Raw genomic sequence first — 17,202 nt, forward strand, 5'->3', positions numbered from 1 at the left:
CGGATTATGAGTTTTAGTTACCCAAACATTCGATACCATGTAGCATAGTTTAAGCTACAAAGAATCAAACTCCGAATATTATCAGACATTTAGGTCAATGTATCTATTCTTTTACTTTTCGAATGTTTCTGGAGGCTTTTTTACGCACCTAAAATGCACCGGGTCCTCGACACTTCTAAGAAAATAAGATCAAACATGGCAGTAATCATAATAAATGCAGTACCCAAGTGGATCATAAGACCGCTCTCGACTTTAACAGGTCGGCTGAAAAGTTCGCATCATTTCTATGAGAGGGCGCCACAAGAATTAAATCCATACCATTTTCAGTTAGTACCAACCTTCAAAAGATACGTGTATAAATTTGACAGCTGTCTGATTATTAGTTTGTGAGATATTGCATTTTGAGTGAAACTACTTTTGTTATTGTGAAAAAAATGAAAAAAAAGAAATTTGGTGTGTTGATGAAACACTACTTTTTGATGAAAAAAAGTGCCGCCGATACCAAAAAATGGCTTGATGAGTGTTATCCCGACTCTGCACCGGGCGAAACAACAATTCGTAAGTGGTTTGCAAAATTTCGTACTGGTCATATGAGCACCGAAGACGATGAACGCAGTGAACGTCCAAAAGAGGCTGTTACTGATGAAAACGTGAAAAAATCCACAAAATGATTTTCAATGACCGTAAAGTGAAGTTGATCGAGATAGCTGACACCCTAAAGATATCAAAGGAACGTGTTGGACATATTATTCACGAATATTTGGATATGAGAAAGCTTTGTGCAAAATGGGTGCCGTGTGAGCTCACAATCGATCAAAAACAACAACGAATTGATGATTCTGAGCAGTGTTTGGAGCTGTTATATCGAAATAAAACTGATTTTTTTCGTCGATATATAACAATGGACGAAACATGGCTCCATCACTTCACTCCGAAATTCCCACTTCACACACGAAATTCCTTTTTTTCCATTTTTTCACAATAACAAAAGTAGCTACACTTAAAATGCAATATCTCACAAACTAATAATCAGACAGCTGTCAAATTTATACACGTATCTTTTGAAGGTTGGTACTAACTGAAAATGGTATGGATTTAATTCTAGTGGCGCCCTCTCATAGAAACGATACGAACTTTTCAGCCGAACTGTTAAACTAAATCTTAAAACTATTAACAGTTGGAAAACGATACACGGCCTCACCTTAAAGTACTCCAAGTTATTATCAAAGCCACCCTTCAGAATCGATACCAGACAAAAATTTCGTTAGCTCTCCAATCTATTCCTTCTATCGATGAGACAGTCCATTCTGTTGGCACCGATAGAACCGGATCACGCATCGTTTGCATGTGGGCGATTTGGTCCGTCTAGCATTGCAGTGGAAAAACATTGCGAGCTCTAACTTCAAATTTTGGTCGACCCTCAAAGGCTTGACCAAAGGACCAGCAGAACAGACCGGACAAGTTTCCAGTTTCTCCGCTTCGGCACACATTTCAGCCAAAAACACACATTAGCTATGCATTCTGCATCAAGGTTCAATGATGTCAACGTCGAGCTACCGAAAGCAAATGCGAGATGCAGGACATTTGCGGTAAAAAACAACATTCGAAGAGCGTAACAAGATGCAACAAAGGCGAGTCACCCAGATAAGAATGCCACCGAAAGCGGCATCGGGGATGCATCCCCGATGCGACTTAGAGAGTTGTCGGCATCCTGCAGAGCATCAACAGCATCATCGTCCGGCCGAAAGGATGCTGTCACAATGCTCACGGAATGTGGTTTTTGTTCGCTTGGATGCGGTCCTCCGAATTCATACGCTCTTCAGATTTCGTTTTCTAGACGTTGTTGTGTTGTGTCCGGGTAACCAGGGCAACAACCAGATTGGCCGAGAAACGCCACTTTCAAAAGGCACTTCTGCCCGGTCCCGCTATATTTGCATCCAAGGATATTGAAAAGTTCGCTTTTTTTCGCTGTGATTGTTTCGGCTAAATTAAAAGAAAACAATATCCACACAGCAACCGCAACCAGGCTCGTGTAGCGGGCGGATATTGTGGACGCATTCCTGTCAGCCGGTCGGTCCGAAGTGAACGGCTGGCGGGGCAAAATGGGACCGACGAATGGAACGTGGCGACAATGGCGCTTGATGTATTACTGTTCAAAAAGGTTGTTATTAGACTCCGGCTGGAAATATGAAGACAACAGCATCCTTTCAGTGCCTTGCTGTTAGACAACCGCTGCTAGCCGGATTGAGTTTTGAACGTGTGTACGTCTATTAGCATGTTCGGTGTCCCGAAGGGGAATCTAATGTAGGTTTGTTTAATAATAGTTATTCATTTTTTTAAAATCTACATAGTTAAATTTGCATGAAGTCACATCAGTCAGCTAACCAGAAACAGCAGTGAGTTTTTCCATTGAAAATCCCACGCTTCTATAATGAATGATCCATAATTTCCTGAACATAAAATTTAGTTTATATCGTTTCATCTGCAATCAGCAGAAAACTAATAACTAAACCTTATTTTCCTACAGCATATTTTACTTCCTCTAAAAATTGAATAATCCCAATTTTAGTACCCTTGGCCCATCGGGATCCGATGCGGAACGGTTGGAAAGAAAAGATACCTACCAACCAAGCGACACCGTCGGAGAACCATTTCCAACCCTCCACCCCGCAAGGGTTCGACCGGTGACGGTGCAGTGGCATTTTGCGAACCCTATTTCGACCAATACGCCACGCTACACGTTCATATCCAAAGTCCTGGTCCAGTTCGGTCCGATCTTCGGTTCTTTGTTATTGTTATTTTTGGTTTTAAAAATATTTTATAATATCACATATCGGGTTCTATCGGTCTGGTCCGGTAAGCAGGGAACAAGCTATCACAGCCCAGAAGCAGAAATCCTTCCCTACTCTGCTACCATCAGCTACATGAATGTGTCCTGTTCTGCATCCAGTTAGTTGGAATTTTGGGCCGTCCTCGGGTACCGACTGTTCCAGACAGTCACCGGCTGGAGGAAAGAGACAGACCAACCTCGGTGGGCATTTTTCCCTAAACCAAACCATATTCTTTCGTCACACGTTGGGGAATCCGTAACACGTAATATTCTACCTCCGGCTATGTGCTCTGCCTACTTGGCCACATACATGCTAGGCTTTCCGTAGGGATGAGAAAGGAACTCTTTCTTTACTGTACCTGGCATCCCTCCGAGAGGATGAGGCTTTGATGTTTCACACAATTCCGGTTATCCCTGTTCGGTCCATCAGGAGCTGTTGTTGTTTGACATAGATTCTAATAGGTATACTGTCCTCAGGTACATACACAATCAGTTTACAGAGTTGAACAGCTACAGACCATCGACAGTCCTCACCCTACACCGCTCGAATGTCGTGTGATAGATGACCAGAAAGAAACCTTTACCCTCTTCCGCCAGGGAAATTCGTTGTTCAAATTTCCTACGACGCATTCCATGCAGGGCAGTCATCGAAGAAAAATCAATTGTTTCGGAGCTCATCTGTTTTCATAGTTTCCCGGAGTATCGTCCGAAGAGAAAACAGCCTAAGAAAATATTAGTTTTCGATTAGGAAATTTAAATCAGCCCGCATATGCCACAACCTATAGACCAAAATCGAAAATAACAACCTTTTTTTCTGTTTTGATAAATGACACTCTTTGAAAGTTTCCGAATGAAAATTCTTTCGAAAGAAATCAACAGAAGAAACATATGCTACCCAAGTCTCTGTATGCGGGGCGATATCAAATGTTAATTAACACCAATACAACATCGATCAAATACGAATTTTCTTCTGCTCCAGGAAACATATCCGATCCAACAAGTTCATACTTTTTTTACTCAAACGTGGCGGTTCGTTATGCATTATTCAAGGATTCAAGTAGATACAGATGCGCTGTAGTTTCGAAAGGAAAGTTATTCTTTACTTTCTGAGTATCGGTCGTCAGGTGTATTTCTAAATATAATCATCTAGCATGAGGATCCAGAATACATCAAAATTTATTGTATGGATTATCATTTCAGAACTGTGAACAGAACATAGATAATCCAATTCAAATGACAGTTCTAAAAGTCGAATAATAATCTTTATTGAGCTGCAAATTTCTTTTGTTCAGAAATGATTTCACTTAAACGTTTATTGAAGCACACAGACGTACATTTTACAATCTTCGAATCAAAATTACTGTTAAAAACCTTCAAAGCAGATTACTTGTCGCAATTAAGTAAAAAATCCATAGGTTTATTGTAGAATTAACAAGACATTTGAAGTTATGGTAAGAAAATTAAAGTCTACTAGTCTTCTAGTCTTCTAGTCTTCTAGTCTTCTAGTCTTCTAGTCTTCTAGTCTTCTAGTCTTCTAGTCTTCTAGTCTTCTAGTCTTCTAGTCTTCTAGTCTTCTAGTCTTCTAGTCTTCTAGTCTTCTAGTTTTCTAGTCTTCTAGTCTTCTAGTCTTCTAGTCTTCTAGTCTTCTAGTCTTCTAGTCTTCTAGTCTTCTAGTCTTCTAGTCTTCTAGTCTTCTAGTCTACTAGTCTTCTAGTCTTCTAGTCTTCTAGTCTTCTAGTCTTCTAGTCTTCTAGTCTTCTAGTCTTCTAGTCTTCTAGTCTTCTAGTCTTCTAGTCTTCTAGTCTTCTAGTCTACTAGTCTTCTAGTCTTCTAGTCTTCTAGTCTTCTAGTCTACTAGTCTTCTAGTCTTCTAGTCTTCTAGTCTTCTAGTCTTCTAGTCTTCTAGTCTTCTAGTCTTCTAGTCTTCTAGTCTTCTAGTCTTCTAGTCTTCTAGTCTTCTAGTCTTCTAGTCTTCTAGTCTTCTAGTCTTCTAGTCTTCTAGTCTTCTAGTCTCCTAGTCTTCTAGTCTTCTAGTCTTCTAGTCTTCTAGTCTTCTAGTCTTCTAGTCTTCTAGTCTTCTAGTCTTCTAGTCTTCTAGTCTTCTAGTCTTCTAGTCTTCTAGTCTTCTAGTCTTCTAGTCTTCTAGTCTTCTAGTCTTCTAGTCTTCTAGTCTTCTAGTCTTCTAGTCTTCTAGTCTTCTAGTCTTCTAGTCTTCTAGTCTTCTAGTCTTCTAGTCTTCTAGTCTTCTAGTCTTCTAGTCTTCTAGTCTTCTAGTCTTCTAGTCTTCTAGTCTTCTAGTCTTCTAGTCTTCTAGTCTTCTAGTCTTCTAGTCTTCTAGACTTCTAGTCTTATAGTCTTCTAGTCTTCTAGTCTTCTAGTCTTCTAGTCTTCTAGTCTTCTAGTTTTCTAGTCTTCTAGTCTTCTAGTCTTCTAGTCTTCTAGTCTTCTAGTCTTCTAGTCTTCTAGTCTTCTAGTCTTCTAGTCTTCTAGTCTTCTAGTCTTCTAGTCTTCTAGTCTTCTAGTCTTCTAGTCTTCTAGTCTTCTAGTCTTCTAGTCTTCTAGTCTTCTAGTCTTCTAGTCTTCTAGTCTTCTAGTCTTCTAGTCTTCTAGTCTTCTAGTCTTCTAGTCTTCTAGTCTTCTAGTCTTCTAGTCTTCTAGTCTTCTAGTCTTCTAGTCTTCTAGTCTTCTAGTCTTCTAGTCTTCTAGTCTTCTAGTCTTCTAGTCTTCTAGTCTTCTAGTCTTCTAGTCTTCTAGTCTTCTAGTCTTCTAGTCTTCTAGTCTTCTAGTCTTCTAGTCTTCTAGTCTTCTAGTCTTCTAGTCTTCTAATCTTCTAGTTTTCTAGTCTTCTAGTGTTCTAGTCTTCTAGTATTCTAGTTTTCTAGTGTTCTAGTTTTCTAGTCTTCTAATTTTCTAATCTTCTAGTCTTTTAGTCTTCTGGTATATAATTCACTCAAACTTTAAAAAAAATTTAAAAAGCCCGAAGGGCCGAGTGTCATTCACTATTCGATTCAGCTCAACGAACTGAGCAAATGGCCGTGTGTTTATGTGTGTGTATGTCTGTATGTGTAATGTCAATATAGAGGTTGAAATCTTGGAGATGGCTGAACCGATTTTGATCAAACTAGTCGCAAAATAAAGGTCTCCCCGTCACCCTGAACGCTATTGAATGGTTTTGAGATCGAATGTTCACTTTTTGAGTTATATGAAGTTTTATGTCAAAATTTTCAGTTTTTTGGCTATATCTGTCGCAACTGACCTTGAAAATAGAACATATTTTCAGACTTACATTCCGCACGGTAATAGCTATCGAACAAGCTCATTTCTAACGAAGATATCGATATTTTTGTGTAAGCGACTTTTCGTCTTATTTCAGTAGTATTAGTTTTGAGCGTTGTATGACAAACAAACAAGAAACAAGATTTTTTTTTACTGTTACATACACTCGTTTCTAAGTTCCAAAAAGACTGTGTACAGCATCCTTTTTCAGTACATTATGCCTCGGACCGAATTTAGCACGGTTCGTTTTTGGCAACATAATCATTCGAATATGACATATGTAAAACAGATGATGGCATCATTTTCGAGTTGAAAGCAATTCCACAATTATATTATTTTAAACTACTTACAGCAATAAATTCTGGAAGTACATAACACCCATATACCATTCGAAACAGTTCATCGAGATCAGCAAATGCGTGTGTGACAAATAATTTCACTCATTTTTTCGGAGATGACTCAACCGTTTTCTACAAACTCAGATTCATATGAAAAGTCCAAACAAGGTTCTTGAGTTACGTTTAGATCCATTTTCTAGTTCCGGAACTACATATGTGATATGTGGAACGAAATTAAAATAGTGTAACTCATTTTTGTCGTAGATGGCTGAACCGATCTAAGATTCAAATGAAAAGTCTTAAGATCCTATAAAACATATTGCTTTTTAGTCAGATTCGACTTCTGGTTTAGGTGATACAAGGTGATTAGTATAAACATGTCCATTTCACATATATTAATCAGGTTTATCGAGTTTGCATACTTGGATAATCAAATCATCGATAATCAAACAAACTTTTTTCAGTTTTCGATTCGGAAGGTACCCAAAATGAAAATGAGAAGCGATTTAAAAAACAATATGCCGGAATTGAAAATAAGTGTGATTATCTTCGTGGTCCAACTTTTCATTTTCCAGCTTTTCATCTTACAGTTTTCTTGTTTTCTTTCTTTTAGCATTCTTTCCATTTTGATGTACATTTCAGTCTTTCGACTCTCTGCCATACAGTTTTCTATTTTTAAGCTCTTTGTCTCCTAGCATTCAACATTCGATTTTTCGTCTTCTGTAAATACTAATCTCTATCTTCTTACAAGATCTACCCACTCGTTGTAATTGATTTTCTATCTTCACTACTTCTTGTTGTAACAATTATTGAACTCATTTGATTTTTTTTTTGTCATGGAATTCCAGTATTTCATCCGGATTCGAAATCTGGTTCCGGAATTATAGGGTGAAGTGTGTTATAAATATTATAACTGCTAACGCCATCTAACGGTTCAACGTAAAGCGCTATGCAGACGTAAGGTATTTGCTATTTACAAATCACTTGTTTGCACCGAAGTGCCATGTCTATCCTGACGTGCCGAAAGAGCAAAACAAATTGACGGCAAACTAGCCGCAAACAGTTTGTTGTCATTTAGGGGTTTATTGCATCATTATTATACAAAAATCCCTTCTTCACACTTTAATATCAATTTCTTTGGAAAATTTAAGTAACAAGTTCAGTTAAATTGAACATTTTGAAACATTTATTTCTTCATTCCGTGACAAAAATGATTGTTTAACTATTTGCAAAGTTTCGTATCATTAGAAAAAGAACTTAAGTTTCAGGAAGCATTACAATAAAAAAGGTATATATTTATGTAACTAAAAATATTTTGCGAACATGTTCGTAGATACTAATACTACAAAACAATAGCACTTAGCGAAAAATCGGTTACCTCGTGAAAAATGAAATCAGAAAATTTTGAACGTTTGCGAAGACGAATTACGGGGATAAAAGAGAAGAGGATATTTCTAGTAAATTTTTAAATATTCATTTAGGGGACGGGTATAGCGTGATGGGTAAGTCGATGCCCTTTCACGCAGCCCACTTGGTTTCGATTCCCATCCCCGCACATAGGGTCAGAAAATTTTTCTGGTCCGAAGAGGCGAATGACCTTAAGGTTAAAACCTCTATAATCGAAACAAAAAAAAATATTTATTTCTGTTGCCAAAATATTTGAAGGACATGGCCAATCCAAAAAAATGTTTCGAGGGGCAAAAAATCGCCTAACAACCTCAAGAAAACAATTTATATTTAAATTTTAAATTTTATATTCCATTATACATCATCATAAGTGTAATTTAACGAGTTTTCATTATCCGGTGTTGTACTTTACTTTTCATTCAGATTGTTCGTGTGGTCCGCATACTTCAGGCCTTTCTTGTAACGAATTTATTTTTCGAAACCTCAAAGTTATGCGCTATTTTTTTCCTATTAAAAATGAGTTTCACTTTCATGCAGCCCGCCAGGATTTGATACCCAACCCCGCTCAAAAAAAAAAAAAATAAAAATTCAAAAGAAGCAAAATTAAAACGTCTATAACAAAAAAAAGTGTTTTTTATGCAGTTATTATTTATTTCATTGGAATTCAAGTTCATTTTTTTCTAAATGAATTGACCAACAAAGCGGTGCACTGTTTTTGCTCTGAATGAAAGATTTATGTTATTGTAGGTAATGCACATTAAACATTTTATTACACAAATAATTCCATTTTTCAAATTAATTAAAAATAATTGGCTATCAAAAGCAAATCAGCGTTTCAACAACGCTCGGCTTTACAGCTATTTAGAGTTATATTGTTATTGTACACAAAACGTGACATTCACTCTCGGAAGCCGGCTATCGAAAGTGTAATATTTCACATACAAATTTAGAAAATAAGATAATAATTGAAACCATTCGTCCGCCGTTAAATAATTTTTAACGTAATTTTTAACGCAAAACCATTAGACAATAATTTATCATATCAATGATTTGATGGAAAATAGTCGGAATTGAAAACCCAGGCAAAGCCAGTAAACGGGACGTGCGAACCTTGAAACATCGCGAGGAGTCGCATGGCCAAACTCCGTTCAGCAATTTTCAACAAAAAAAGGTGGATACTTATGATTGTGACTAAACAAATCGTGTCAATTGTTGGAATCACATTAGCAGAATTCGGTCGCGCCTTAGTTAGTATGTTATTTCGTTCTACATGCTACCATTCTAAAGAAGTTTTCCATGCCATCAAACGTGACCGTGACTAATATCGAGCCCAGTTCTGAAATCCATCCAACCTGTCTCGCCAAACAACTTTACAACAGCAGTTTTAAAACCTGTCAACAGAAACTTCCAAAGTAAATCAAACTCTCATCAAAAGAACTACTATAGGCAAACACGAGAACGCCATACTGTGCACCATCTGGACATCGACTTTGGCTAAACTGCGATAACAGTTCCCAACTCTGCGTAGGATCCCTCACTCCTTTTATCCCTTACTGGCACTGACGCATCCACATATTGACAAACATTTCAAGTTTACTCATGCATTCACGTCACACCTTCTGCTGACGGTGGAAGTTCTATGTCCTGTTTGAACTAGCTACCCAGCTAAGCTACCCCACTTGTACGGTAAGCTGGACCTGGACTTGAGATAAAAGCGTGAAAATCGTTCCACTTCCACTTCGATCGTCACACATCACACAGCAGCAGCAGCAGCAGCAGTAGTAGCAGCAAAACGAAACGAAACTATGCATAAAAAAAACAGTACCTCATATTTACTGACAAATTTGCGAGTGTGTACTCACCTAAACCAGACGCAAACAGCCAGTTTTCTCGTTCACCCAACATCGACTGAACTTGAGAGCACGCTGGAAATCGAGGGAAAACTTTAAGCAAATTTGTATAATGCTCTGCATTGCGACCAGCTCCGATTCCGCTCCGAGGTGTGAGTTTGTGTATTTCAAGTTAGCTCGGGTTTTTTTTCAAAAGCGTTTTTCCTCCTGTCCAGGCAATGGTCAACGGATTGATGCAGTCCGCTTTGCATCTGCTGCCGGAAACAAGAGTGTGACGGAAATTTGAACCGGATGTCGGCAAAATTGAAAAATTGACTGAAAACGGATCCGGCAGGTGTTGTCGTCTTGCTGGTTTCCGGAGGATGACGATCGGAAATTTGTCACATCAGATTAGAGCCTCTTGTGACCAGCAAATGAAACATGCCACCAACACACACGCCGGCACAAACTTTTGCAGTGTGATTTTTGTCCGATGGAGGTGCTCGGTTTTTTTTTGTTGCTTACCTTGTCGAATACCTAACCACAAAACATTGTCCATTCGAAATGGTCTCAACTAGAATTTGATTTCATTCTTTTCCTGTGAAACTAGCGGGAGTTATCCACCATCGCAATATGTGCAGCTCGATTCAGTCGTCAGCTTCCAATTTTGCCAGTTTTTAAGTGAAAAGTAAATAAACTTTCCGCTCGTATTTGTGACATAAACAAAGATTTTTGGCGGACGTCGGATTTTTTTCTTGTTTTCTTTTACTAGTCATCTGGATATTACCAAAAACTACTGGGCATTTCAATCGTTCCGAACCGAGAGCAAAGTTACCTTGTAAAACTTCCTCAACAGCACCGAAACATGATCGGTTCAGTCACTGTTCTGTGGAATAGAAACATATTTTTTGTGCCGGGCCACACATCAGCTAGCACCAACAAACGATGGCGGAGCTTTCTGAATGTCTGACCATGGGCCGAACGGATCGAAAATTGCCTAGCAAAATGTGCAGCGCTGTAAACCGCCTGTAACAGCCAGTTTACCTTACCGTATTCGATTTAGATGGTTGATTCAACCAATATTTTGTTCCGATATTGAATTAGTTCCACGTTAGTTTTCCGGAAATCCTGTTGAACCGGCAACGCACACAGATTTGTTTTTGTTTCACAGACTTCTTTCAATGCAACGAGGGCACTTTTGTCGAGGCCTGTTCCGGATACAACTTTCACGAGAATTTCCGGTGAGGAATATTTAAAATTGAATAACAGCTCACTGCAGTTTCGAATTCACCGACTGACCTTGGGATTGATTAAAAAAAAATGCTGTCAAATATTTAATGTATCAGAAAATTAGGCGTTGTTTCAATTTCAGTTCGTGGATGTAACAATTTCATTAATCGCTTTTATATAGAAGAAATTCCATTTGATTGTACTATATTATATTACATTTTCGTCACGAAATGTACATACCTAAGTATTCCAGTAAGCTTTTATCAACCTTCATCATTGTATCAGGCTTAAGTCACTTAAAACCTATATCTGTTACTATTTCGTGACTTTAGTGATTGCACTAAAGTTTTTTCATTGCACTAATTGCTTCGAAAAAGTAATTTTTGAACTTCAATCAGCATTCGGAAAATTGTAGTGGCTGGAATTTTATTTCTGCTTTATTTTAATTTCAATGGCAAACACAAAACCCATGGCTTTCTATTGTCCTTTTCGCTCGATGCCAAACCTAGCCCAGTATACAACCTAAGAATGCTGTCAAACTTTTTGTTTGAAGTCAGTTTCGTAAAAAAGATGTTTCTAATTCTAACAACTTACTCTAAGACAGTCTAAGGTTTTTCAAGCGAAAACGACAAAAGAAGGCGTGCCTGACTGCCTTTGCTATCTTCTAATCTGCACTAATAACATAATTACAACGGATAGTCATAGAAATTTAGGTGTTACCAAGAAACATATTCCAATATATGGGACGTCACAATACGAAGATAATATTTACATCGAGAAATAATTGCGATTTTTGTCTCAGATGCTTATAAACCATTGCCTTCTTATGTGGTCATCGAAAAGAACACAGTGTATCCATGTACATCGCTGGTTATATACGAAAATCAGCAGACTTCAAGCCAATGCTGTCAAAAGTCTGCATGCCGAAGTAGAGCACGTTATTACACTTCAATGACTGTGCGACTCACCGAGGGTTGCAAAACAAGTTCAAAAGTTTTAGAAACAAATATTTAATTTGTTCCAACCAGAAATAATGCTGAAAATGATTAACACCTAAACGTTCCGGTAGGGATTTTCATCGAATTTATTTTTTCAAAAATTCATAACTCTTGATACAGTTGATCAATTTTGATGCGTCCTGTGTCAAAAAAAAAACAGATTTTCTACTAGTCCATGCTGACTCATACGGAAGCTTAATAAACTTATGGTCTAATAAACCTCCCCCGAACCGATCAAAAAACCTCAGAAATGTTTTTGTGGGAAACTCCGCAAAACTATCTTCACGAACAATAATATCAATGCACTAATGGTCAAAATACTTTGCCAAACTGCACTGAAATCATAGACTCAAGGAAATGATCTGACTATAATTTCGAATTCTGGTAAATCCGGATTCTGGTATGATCCTATTGAATTGATTTCGAATATTTATGTGGCATTCAACGTGTCAGAAAACATCTACAGGGCTTCACAAGTTGTTTGGAGACCTTCAAAACTTATTTGAGAACGATCTGACCACGATGTCCAATTCCGGTAAATCCGGATTGTTGTCCCATAGAACTGTATCCTAAATCCAAAATGTGAATGCCAATTGCGGAATATATGGATTTTTAAATTTTTTTTACAAGAAAATGAAACTATTTCTCTCTACGGATTTTACCAGTTTCAAAGTTCAATCGAGTTCAATGGAATTTACTACAAATACCAAGCTAATACCAAATTCAATCTACATAAAAGATCATAGATGTTTGTTTTACAAATTCTAATATACTAAATTCGAAAACTTCCATGCAAATGTTGATTTTTTGAGATTTTGATGTAAATATAAGATTATTTTACTCCTAAAATTTTACACGTTGCTGAGTTCATTGAGTTGGTATGCAAAATTTCTTAGACGTGCACTCACTTCAAATCCACGTAAGTGCCTGAAACTTCTTCAATTTTAAAAACTTCTGTGAAAATATCGATTATTTTTTTAAAGTTTTGGTGAGTATAAAATATAAATTCTTGAAATTGGAAGTATGGCGAAATTTTTTTTCCGGTTATCCGGAATGGCGTGCGAGTGGTACGTATGCAACTACGTAAAGCAATTCCATCTTACATCATTTGTGATCAGGACGGGATACATCCGTGTAAAACGCTGATTACGTATGAAAATCAACTGGTTACATGTTAGTTTTGTGAACAACCTGCACACACAAAGCAAGCACAACCGCAAACAACGGAAACTAGTGAACGCAGTGCTCCTGTTTCAAAAACACCTTCACCATCTAACCAACTATCAACTGCAATCAATGTACAAAGCGCATCTACAGCAACTGCAATCGAACCCAAGACTGCGATCAACAATGAAAACAAGGAAACGGAAACCGCTCACAACTCCAACGATGTAGCAATCTTGAATCTTCGCTAGAAGGAAATGGAAGCTCCTCTCCCCCTAGAAGAAGGGTGACAACGAGATCCAACAATTAAAAAATAATATTGTGTAACAAAAACATATGTAAATCGGCCACGTTAAGCTTATGTAGTACGGCTTCTGTATTTCATGAAGACTCTAATACCAGCATACTGTAGCATCTGTGTTTATGTGGACTATAATTGCTTCCACTATCGTTTTATTTGTGTGTGTTTCTTTTTTTTTTTCGACTGGCAAGGCATCCTCTTTGTCAGCGGTGGAATTGTTCGCGCACAATGCGATGGAAACTATATATTCATACACCGGTGAATGAGTATTCCAAACTCTGTAACGCTGAAATCTTTAACAGTTTTTGGTCCATGTAAAAGTTTCGATAAGAGTCTATAAAAAATGATATTACTTGCTGCGCAGTTATCCTAGCTTCTATAAACAAGTAGTAATGCATTCAAATTGGTATTTAGGATGAGTGTCTAAGTTCTAACTACTATTAGTACCCAGAGACAGAGCTCAAACCGGCACATTTTTCCATCCAGGTACATCATGTTGCCGATTAAACTACAAAGTCAAAGTCTTCCCATTATATTCCTTTTATGGAATTTGGCCTTTCTGTCTCAACAGACTTTGCAGCCGATTCATAGCATACAGGATCATCGCATTGCTAGTACTACGATCCTAATGAAACTCGAACTCGAACATTTAGAACTTTGTAGACCATATCTCGAACTACACTGAATGTAAAACACAAATTACAAACCTGTTTTAATCCACCTAGTGGTGTAATGATGCCTTTCTCATATTAACAGATCGGCTGAAACGTTCGTATCGTTTCTATGAGAGGGCGCCACTAGAATTAAATCCATACCATTTTCAGTTAGTACCAACCTTCAAAAGATACGTGTATAAATTTGACAGCTGTCTGATTATTAGTTTGTGAGATATTGCATTTTGAGTGAAGCTACTTTTGTTGTTGTGCAAAAAATGGAAAAAAAGGAATTTCGTGTGTTGATGAAACACTACTTTTTGATGTAAAAAAGTGCCGCCGATACCAAAAAATGGCTTGATGAGTGTTATCCAGACTCTGCACCGGGCGAAGCAACAATTCGTAAGTGGTTTGCAAAATTTCGTACTGGTCATATGAGCACCGAAGACAATGAACGCAGTGGACGTCCAAAAGAGGCTGTTAACGATGAAAACGTGAAAAAAATCCACAAAATGATTTTCAATGACCGTAAAGTGAAGTTGATCGAGATAGCTGACACCCTAAAGATATCAAAGGAGCGTGTTGGACATATTATTCACGAATATTTGGATATGAGAAAGCTTTGTGCTAAATGGGTGCCGCGTGAGCTCACAATCGATCAAAAACAACAACGAATTGATGATTCTGAGCAGTGTTTGGAGCTGTTATATTGAAATAAAACCGATTTTTTTCGTCGATATATAACAATGGACGAAACATGGCTCCATCACTACACTCCGGAGTCCAATCGACAGTCAGCTGAGTGGACTGCACGCGATGAACCGAACCCAAAGCGTGGAAAGACTCAACAATCGGCCGGTAAGGTTATGGCGTCTGTATTTTAAGATTCGCATGGTATAATTTTCATCGACTACCTTGAAAAGGGAAAAACCATCAACAGTGACTATTATATAGCGAAATTTAAAAAAAAACGGCCTCATTTGAAGAAGAAAAAAGTTTTGTTTCATCAAGACAATGCACTGTGTCACAAGTCGATGAAAACCATGCTGAAATTGAACGAATTGGGCTTCGAATTGCTCCCTCATCCACCGTATTCTCCAGATTTGGCCCCCAGTGACTTTTTCCTGTTCTCAGACCTCAAGAGAATGCTCTCCGGTAAAAATTTTAGAAGCAATGAAGAGGCAATCGCTGAAACTGAGGCTAATTTTGAGGCAAAGGACAAATCGTACTACAAAAATGGTATCGAAAAGTTGGAAGATCGCTATAATCGCTGTATCGCCTCTGATGGCAATTATGTTGAATAATAAAAACGAATTTTGGCAAAAAAATGTGTGTTTCTATTAAACGATACGAACTTTTCAGCCGAACTGTTATTCATATTCCCAAAATAAAATATTTCGGCTATCAAAATACAATGCCTGAACAAAAGAAGAATTACATGGTTCATTCAAGAGATTTCGTTTATTTTTACATCGTCTTGAATAGAAACACGCTCTTTATATTATCATTTCTACACATATCCGCTATAATTCCGGAATTGAAAGCTTGATCGGGAATAAGTTCATAAGACAAAGAGAAATTGTTTATGATTGATAAGACCTTGTCAACTATTCGTCTTGATCAGCACCATAAGCTATAATCATATGAATCCATACGAATTCAGGAACTTTGAACTTTGTATGGGGTCATAACATTTTTTATTTGAATCTGAGTTTGTGAAAATTAGGTTGGCAATCTTAAAGCAACATAAATGACAATATATGTAACCCACACATACAACAAATTGATTCGATTGGTATATGCCATTTGTCCCTACAGGCCTAGGATCATAGGTCGATTTTCATGATAACTGCATATAGCTTTTCTTTATGAAAAGGCTAAAAAATTCATGAGTTTTGTATAGGACCTTAGGGCCCTTCAACCTCAGTTTGTAAAAATCGGGTAAGCTATCTCCAAGAAAATAGAATGAAATTATTTTCACAGTTTTGGCACATCCTGTAATTCCGGAACCAGAAGTAGGATCAAAATGAAATTCTGGAACTTGGTATGGGACCACGAGACCTTTCATTTGAATCTAACCTTGTAAAATCGGTTCAACCATCTCAGAGTAATGCGAGTGACATTATTTCACATTTTTGGTGTTTTATTTTCACTTTTTTATGCATATCACCCTGTAATTCCGGAACCGAAAGTTGGATACAAATGAAATACCGGAACATAGTATGAGACTATAAGACCTTTCATATGAATCTAAAACTGTGAAAATCGGTTAAGCCATCTCCGAGAAAAACGAGTGACATTATTTTCACATTTCTGGTATATACTACCCTGTAATTACTGAACCGGAAGTCGAATCCGCATGATATTTCGGAACTTTGTATGGGACCATAAGACCTCTCATTTGAATCTAAGTTTGTTAAAATCGGTTCAACCATCCCAGAGTAATGTGAGTGACATTATTACACATTTTTTATGCATATCACTCTGTATTTCTGGAATCAAAATTTGGATCTGAAATTTATTTATTTTCACATATGGGACCATGAGATCGTTCATTTGAATCTAAGTTTGTGAAAATCGGTTCAGCCATCTCCAAGTAAAAAGGTTGACATTATTTTCATATTTTTGGTGCATATCACTCTGTAATTCCGGTACTGGAAGTCGGATCCAAATGAATTCAGGAGCTTTGTATGGAACCGTGACCATGAATCCTTTCATTAGAGTCTAAGTTTGAGAAAATCGGTTTAGCCATCTACAAGAAAAGTGAGTGACATTATTTTCAAATTTTAATTGCATTATTTTCACATTTTTTATGCATATCACCATGTAATTCCGGAACCGGAAGTCGGATCCAAATAGAATTCTGGAGCTATGTATGGGACCGTAGGGTCTTTCATTTGAATCTAAGTTTGTGAAAATCGGTTCTGCCATCTCCGAGAAAAGTGAGTGACATTATTTTCACATTTTTGGTATATATCACCCTGTAGCTCCGGAACCGGTAGTCGGATGCTAATGAAATTCTGGAACTTTGTATGGCGCTATGTGACCTTTCATTTGAATGTAAGTTTGTGGAAATCGGTTAAGCCATCTCCGAGAAAAGTGAGTGACAATATTTGTCACACACACACCCTCCGGGCCTCGGTTCAAAAGTCGGATTTTGCAGTGATTGTATAGCC

At 37.6% G+C, this 17,202-nt stretch overlaps 1 protein-coding gene across 1 annotated transcript in view; it reads right to left on the reverse strand.

The window, feature by feature from the left end:
- Positions 1-17,202, reverse strand: part of LOC131431138 (LIM domain transcription factor LMO4) — a 726,034-nt gene that overhangs the window by 637,785 nt on the left and 71,047 nt on the right. The gene's annotated exons all lie outside the window — the stretch shown is intronic.

The sequence above is a fragment of the Malaya genurostris genome, chromosome 2, assembly GCF_030247185.1.
Source record: "Malaya genurostris strain Urasoe2022 chromosome 2, Malgen_1.1, whole genome shotgun sequence".
NCBI lineage: Eukaryota > Metazoa > Arthropoda > Insecta > Diptera > Culicidae > Malaya > Malaya genurostris.